This window comes from Magnolia sinica, chromosome 14, assembly GCF_029962835.1.
Source record: "Magnolia sinica isolate HGM2019 chromosome 14, MsV1, whole genome shotgun sequence".
Classification (NCBI taxonomy): domain Eukaryota; kingdom Viridiplantae; phylum Streptophyta; class Magnoliopsida; order Magnoliales; family Magnoliaceae; genus Magnolia; species Magnolia sinica.
The window spans coordinates 26,583,479-26,591,226 of NC_080586.1; the positions used below are offsets into that span (position 1 = coordinate 26,583,479).

A 7,748-nucleotide genomic window follows, 5' to 3' on the forward strand; every position below is an offset into this window, starting at 1 on the left:
GTACTGCACTAATGGTGGCGGCACGAATTGGAGCTGAGTCAACTCGGAGCCAGCGCCTGGTAGAAATGCACAATTTTGGTAGATTTGTCATATCTCCTTTGTTAGAATTTTAATTAGCCTGGTTCTAGAGCCATTGGAAAAATAACTTGAAGGACGGTCAAACCATCCTAAAATGAAGTCTATTGGACTCCATATGGCCAACAAAAAAAAAAGTCACAAAGTAATCACAAGGTGTAAATCTCCTTAGCTGAAGCCACTAGGTTTGGTGGCTTGTGATGAGGAAGTAATAATTTCTTTGTTCCAACTTGGATTGAGTTGATCTTAGGCTATTTTAGAAGGCGTTTAAATGACCTTCAATAATATCCCAAACCTGTAGCTTGGATATTGGGGTTCATTTCCCTCCAATATACAACGAGGTACCTAGGTAATTTGCAGAATTGCGCGATTTCAGGATTTGGCCTACATCTAGTTTATCTGAATTTAGAATGGAGAGATTCCAAACTCTTTAAAAGGTAATTTTAATAACATCTAAGATTCCGTTCTTAACTCACACTGATTCCATTTGACATTCCGTTGTTTGCTGCAAAATTGAATATGATTTAAGGACTTTTTCGCTGTTAACACTTTCCCACAACATTTTAGAAATGGTGTTTCCCAACAAAATATCATTTCTTCATTTTTAGTCTTCAGCAATCCTAACAAGCCATACATTTTCTTTCCTTTTTCTTTTTTTGTTAGGTAAAGGTAGAATCGGTGCCAAGGATGGAAGCTTCATATGTATAACGATTTATGTACTTACAACTCTAATAACATGGCATATGTCCAATTTCTAACCTGTCATCCACATGGCCTAATTTTCATGTATGCAGGATGAAATGTTTAATAGCGGAGATATAATTGCGCCATTTCTTTATTCAATAAAGCTAATATCAGGTAGGTTCTTGCCGCCGACACATCACAAGATTAACGGTCGATGTATAATAAGATAGAGCATGCCCCATCATCTCAAAGCGGGAGGGGTTCCACAAGAACCTTTGCAATCCGTTCTTTGGTCTCAACATTGGAATTGGTGTATAGGTCTCCATGCTGGTATACGACTTCGAGCACACGTGTAAGATTCAGGACCCGGATAATCGCAGCCATAGGAACTGGAGTGGGTTTAAGGCATTCCTTGTTGATGTCTTTCCATCCTTGTGCAGCCATTTCTTGGAGCTTTTGAATAGTCTCTTCATACGAGATTGCATGCTCTTTATTGTAGCACTCTACTGCTGATGCAACATGCTGTCTCTCTTGTTCAAGCTTCACACATTATTAGATGGAAAAAAATATCACTCATCTCTATTTTCTTCTTGTTTTGGGTAATATATATTTTTCAATTATATGTTTTCATCTAAATTCATTAAATAATAGAGATTTATTTTTGTATTTGTAAAATAAATTCCTTTCAAAATAGATTTTTGTTTTTCTGAGACTTTTAATTTTATTTATATTATAAAGTTACACAGCATATGATCAATTTGGACTATCCATATTCTTTGCTAATGCTTGGATATCGGTATTGGCTGATTAAATTAATCTTAAAAAGACAATCAATCTCCAAGGAAGGGCCTATGCGATGGGTGGTCATCAACTGAAGAAAAGCCTTTTATGCTATATATAGATAGTTTGAATCATTTTTCAGTGTTTCTCATATAATCAAGGAAATAGTCTCTAAAAAATTTTCACAAATGAAAAGTAATAATTATAAAATGAAATATGAAAAAATTGAAATTAAGAATTTTAAAATTTAACAAAATCATTTTAACAAATTAAATTTTTTCTCAAAATCATTTGAACAGGAGACTTATTTGATAACAGGGCAGAATGCTTCAGGCACTAGCTATTACGACATAAATGTAACTCTAATCAAATCATCTAAACTATGGGACCCAGTTTGTAAAAGTAAAAAAGAAAAAAAAAGAAAAAAAAAGATTGATTAGATGATCCTGACCTATGATTAGTGGACATTTATTTGCTACAGTGGGTCTGTTTGCTATTTTCCATCTTAATTATTCATTACATGTCCATCAATAGGCCACTTAGGATCGTCAGTTCATTGTAATTTATGGATCATGACTCATATAAAGTTGGGCCAAAGAGTTGGACGGTTTAACTCGAGTTACATATATGCCACATGTATAAAAATTTTGTCCCAAAAAAATGGCTAGCTAATGTGTTTGGTCAACACAAGGGTTAAGGACAATATCTTTTTTCATTGGATATATCATACCTTGTTTGATGGGATGTCATCCATCAGTCGGGCAACTGTAGAACAAGTCCTAATCATTGGTGGTACATGGATGGCCCACTCAAGGACCTCCTTTGTTACGACTTCACCCATGCCAATGAGAGATGCCACAGAAAGCATAGGATAACCAGAACTCATTAAAGCAACACGCATGTACTCCTCAAGGGTTGGCACGTATCCTGAACTAGCCCATCTTGCTTCGTCTAAGTAGGCTTTGTTCAGATTTTTAAACTAGAAAACAAAAAAGAGAAAAAATAAAAAGATAAACAAAGAAAATAAAAGAAAGAAATAAATAATATTAACAATTATATGTACTGCTAGGCTATCTTTACCGATTGAACCATGCAAAATGCACATTGATGGTTTAAGGAAATTTGTTGGCAACCTTGCATAGGTACCTACATGCTAAGTGGTAACTATATCTAAGGTCCACAAATGATTTGATGCTGCATGAAATCCACCCGGTATAACACTCCATCCCCTTTTTTGCTTTCATCCCAGACTGTGGATTCAGCACTTGGGTGGGCTAGGAATTTAAAATGTACAAAAATTCTCATTATATATTGGCCATATTTGTCTTGGAATATTGGGACTTTTTTGGCCATCCTTTCTTGTGGATTAGGCACATGATATGATTGGATGGGGTGGCATATAAACATCAGGATGGTCCCTACACAAAACTAATGGTGGGTTATCCCAACTGTTTCCTATGAGGCATAAGACCTGATGTACCGGGTGAATCTCATTTAAGTTCTAACCACATGGGCTCAGTCAAAGGGGATTGTGCCCTAACCGGTGGTCTCTAGCGGGAAGCGGGCAGAGCTGTGGGGGCCCACCATGATGTATCTGTTTATCCACACTGTCCATCCCTTTTTTCAGGTTAAGGTATTAACCCAAAACTGGGGCAAATCCAATGCTTAAGTGAACTACACCATAGATGACTCTTGCATTAAATTAGTGCAACCTAAGATGACTTGCAATTAATGTTTTATGCATTGAATGCAAACAAAGCTTACTATTCGGTGTGGTCCACTTGAGCATTGGATCTACCTGATTTTTGTACCTTAAAATGACATGAGAAAAGAAAAGGAGGGCGTGGACAAACAGATACATCACGATGGTCCCCCACACAAATTTGCTGGCTCCCGACCAGAGATTGGTAAGGGTAGGACGCAGCCTACTTCAGGCTCAGTCAGTGGTAGGCATGTGCCCTAGCTAGGCTACTGCAGTTTTAATTTCAATGGAACTGCAACCTACCTCTTCCTTTAAGTAGTGCACATGGTATGATTTTCCCTTCCGATTTAGTTCATCCTCAAATGCATCGACCACATCTAAGAGTGCCACAAAATGTACTTTCATGTAGTCTGGTAGCTGATCGATATTCCCATGATCCCACTTGAAAAATTGAAGTACCCAATTGCACTTTTTCAACTACAAATGATCAATGTACATTGTCCATATGAAACCATCAGCTACTATACACATGGCATACCCATGATCGATCCACATACAAATTTGTGGGCATCATTTTAGACGCTGCATCCCACAAATCTCATTGATCAGATGATCTCCTTATCCAATTTTGAACCATGAATGACTAATTTTGAGTTAGCCATCAATTTTTGGACCACAATCTCCACATTTTTGGATGATTTGGATCGGTGCAAGGATAACCCACATGTAAGGTGAATGTATAAAACCTTTCAAGTGTAGTGGTATATAGTTCAAGCTCCTCCAATGTACCTTATATGTCGTAAATGTCATCCATAACTGATGTTAAGGCTATCTTTTTTTTCATCATCCTTCTAGCTCGTGAATAATGTGGCTGGAAGTACACTCCTAATATACAAAAGTAGCACTCCACCACTCTATCTCTAGCGAATGGAAGCTTTCCAGCAAAGTCCTTTTCCTTCCACCAGCTATGAAAGACACATAAACAATCGAACCCATGTTAAAAGGTAACTTTTCTAATGATGCACATGTGGGCCAAGGATTATAAGCCCTGGTATTTATTGCTTTCAAATAAACAACCCTTAATCTTTTGAAAGTTGGCATGCAAACATGAGTAAGAAGGCACACAATAACAACAATCACATTAAATGGAAGAAAAGGGCGTGGTGTATGCAAGATGGGAGCCTTCATATCAATGGCTTGAGTAGCCTTATCATTGGTATGCACAAACTAATTTCTTGTGCAATATGAAGGTTCCCTAATCATTGATGAAATCAACATTTTGTGTGTGAAATCAGATTGCCTACTGAGTTACTTGGTAGGCTCTTATCCTACTGAGTAAACTCAGTTGTGCTAACGTGAATGTATGTGGTTTATCCACGCCCTCCGTCCATTTTTCTAGCTCATTTAAGGGGTTGAGGCCAAAATTGAAGCATATCCAGAGCTCAAGTGGATCATATCACATGAAACAGTGGGAATAATGATTTCCACCATTGAAACCTTGCTAAGCATCACAGTGATGTTTATTTGTCATCTAACCCGTTCATAAGATCATACAGACATGGATGAAGGGAAAACACAAACATCAGCTTTATCTAATACAGACATGGTTTAAATCCATCGGCGAGCAATGCTCACGCCCCCTTTCCCGACGGACCGTCCAATGGCTTTTAGCCATCAGGGAAGGTCAATTCCGACGGTTTTTACCCGTCGGCGTTGCCCTGTTTTTTTGGTAGTACCCCCAATAATTTTTCAATGGTAAACATTCAATTCACACTATTTTATGTGATTTGGTCCATTTGAGTTTTGGATATGCTTCATTTTAGGGCTCAAGCCTTAAAATTATCTAGTAAAATGGATGGACAGAGTGGATAAAATACATAAATGATGGTGAACCTCATAGGGTTTACTTCCCTTATGTGTCTAGAGAAATGTTACTAATGTCATTAAAGCTTTGAATTGATATATTGGATGGCTAATTACTGACCCAAAGTGCCCATCCATACTTAACATTAGGGCAAGCCATGTTGCAAAAATCATGTGGAATGAATGATCATAACCCTTTGAATTTGGGCCATTGTATTGCAGACATCCATATTTTTTCCAAACCATATGGATGGGATCGTTAGCAATATTGAACCATACCACGGTCCTTTGAAATCATAAAGAATTTATGTTGAGGCCCATTTTATATCATAAGATGGTGACCGAACCTATTTTGTTTCTATATTTAATCCGATTGTCCATATTACATGCTATTGATCAAATGGATAAGATCATCATTCCTTTGTGATTATTGCAAGATGGGTTGCTAGCAATGGCACAAGTGAATATTGAACCATTTGGATGTTTAGATAATTTCCTGGGAGAAAACTCACATGCATAGTATAAAACTTACATTGAGATTTCTCTTAGCTCCCTCCTGTGCAAGGACTGTAATAAATTGTAATCTAACTTTGCAAACTCCAATAGTACATCACTTCGTTCCTTGTCTTCCTCATAGATTGAGATGTAGTATCTTGACTGTAGCCTCTCAATGCGCTTGCAAAGTGGCACTTCTAATGCGAGTTCTACTAGCTTTCTTAGGGGAGAGGTAAGATGCGGCAATGCCAACTTGAGGTGCTTGGTGGTGAAGATAATGGCTTCATCTAGTATATCATCCCCATGTATACCAAGGTATGCTGCTTCATATAAACTTAATAAACCCCAAATGTCACTACTAAATGTTGCCTTGAACTTACCCTCATTGTCTTTAAACTTTCTAAACACATCTGTTTCACAATCCAAAATTTTCAGGACTTGACAAATGATTTTATTTGACTTTGAGCAATGATACTAAAATGAAGCACCTGTTGTGGCCATGTGTGGGCATGTAAATGCATACATCTGTTTTCTATCTGCGTGTGTTTGTGGGCGCGCATATGTGCCAACAAATGCATGCATGTTACATACATGCACACAGATGCATGCATCATTTATTTGAAGGATACTTACCAGATGACACATTATACCCTTGTTGCCTTAGTAGTCGAAATCGGAGAGCAGTAGCATGGAGATTATCACCATTATCATTATTATCGATTTTTTCATCATACATCTGATGTAATTCTTTTTCTATGTCCATTTCAAAGTGGTAGGCGACACCAAGGCGTTGAATTGCATCAATCAAAGTCATTTTTTGATATGAATTATTGATATCACAAATCATTTTCTTCACTTCTTCCTTCAGTTTTTCAGCATGTTGCTTAGTGCATGGATCAAGCTCCTATGTTAATGCCACAAATAGTCAGACAATCATAGCAAGAAATATCACATTGGTTTCAAGATTTTTATAGATTTTGGAGAAATGATTAATTACAACAATTTTAAATTACTTAAAACAAAGAAAATTTTTTACTTAAAACAAATGTATGTATATGCGTGTGTATGTGTAAATGATGACACTTAATATGTATGCACCCATGCAATCACTTTAGGCTCTACTAGATTCCATATCTTTGAAGCCTACATGCAAGGCCTTAAAATTCATCAAACCAGTTCAACTGGGAACATAACATACACACCCTCAACTATAGGTGGATATATGTATATATTGGCACTGACTGATTTACTTATTGAACACATGGAAATAACTCTCTCACCTTGTCATCTTGAGAGGCTGCAATGAAGCGATCACCCCAGATACTAGGGTGATAATTTACACAAGCACGACCAATTTTTTCTTTCCTTCTCTCCCGTTGAGTGGTGGGACCATCTGAGTGACCACTACCAAGAATAAGAGCCATGATTTTACGAGAAAAAGACAGAGAAGGTGGCAAGTTGTGTGTTTGAAATCAAGTGGTGCCTTTAAAAGCTAAGACGGTTGTGTATTTATAGGCACATGAGGGTAGACAAGTTACATGTTGGCATCAAAAGAGTACCATTGAATGGGATTAGTGACCCAACTCAACCCATGCACGTCATGTGTGATTTCATGTGATGCAGTGCAACTTGCAGTCATGTACTTTCTCATGTAGCAATCTAGAACACGGTTGGGATTAATTTTTAAATGGCGGTAATGATGTGGGAAGAAAAACTTGTACACGATCAATGTGGCAAAGCAATATCATAAAGAAAAAAGGCAAACCAAGACTTAAAAGCAAGGGAAAACAAGAGATGGGAGACACAAAATTTTATGTAGTTCAACAAAATGCTTGTGCCCATGTGGCGGCAAGATGATGGGCAACATTATAGCAGCCCAAATTAAATTATCTATGTGCATTACACATAGTACACTTGATCATGCATGCACATATTCACATGTGTACACACACGTAATACTCAATACATTTGGTTGACTCATACATTCCATGCACTTAATAATTTTCCATGCATTTCATATACTAAGAAAGCATGAATGCATGTCACGTAGCATGAATGGATGCCATGTATTAGTAGACAAAAAACTCAGTCAATTGTGACATTATTAGACTAAAGTTACAAGCACTACAACGAAAAAGGGTATACCCGA

At 37.3% G+C, this 7,748-nt stretch overlaps 1 pseudogene; it reads right to left on the reverse strand.

Moving 5' to 3' along the window:
• Positions 1 to 598: 598 nt before the first annotated feature.
• On the reverse strand, positions 599 to 7,065 carry LOC131225825 (beta-cubebene synthase-like; annotated as a pseudogene).
• Positions 7,066 to 7,748: the final 683 nt, after the last annotated feature.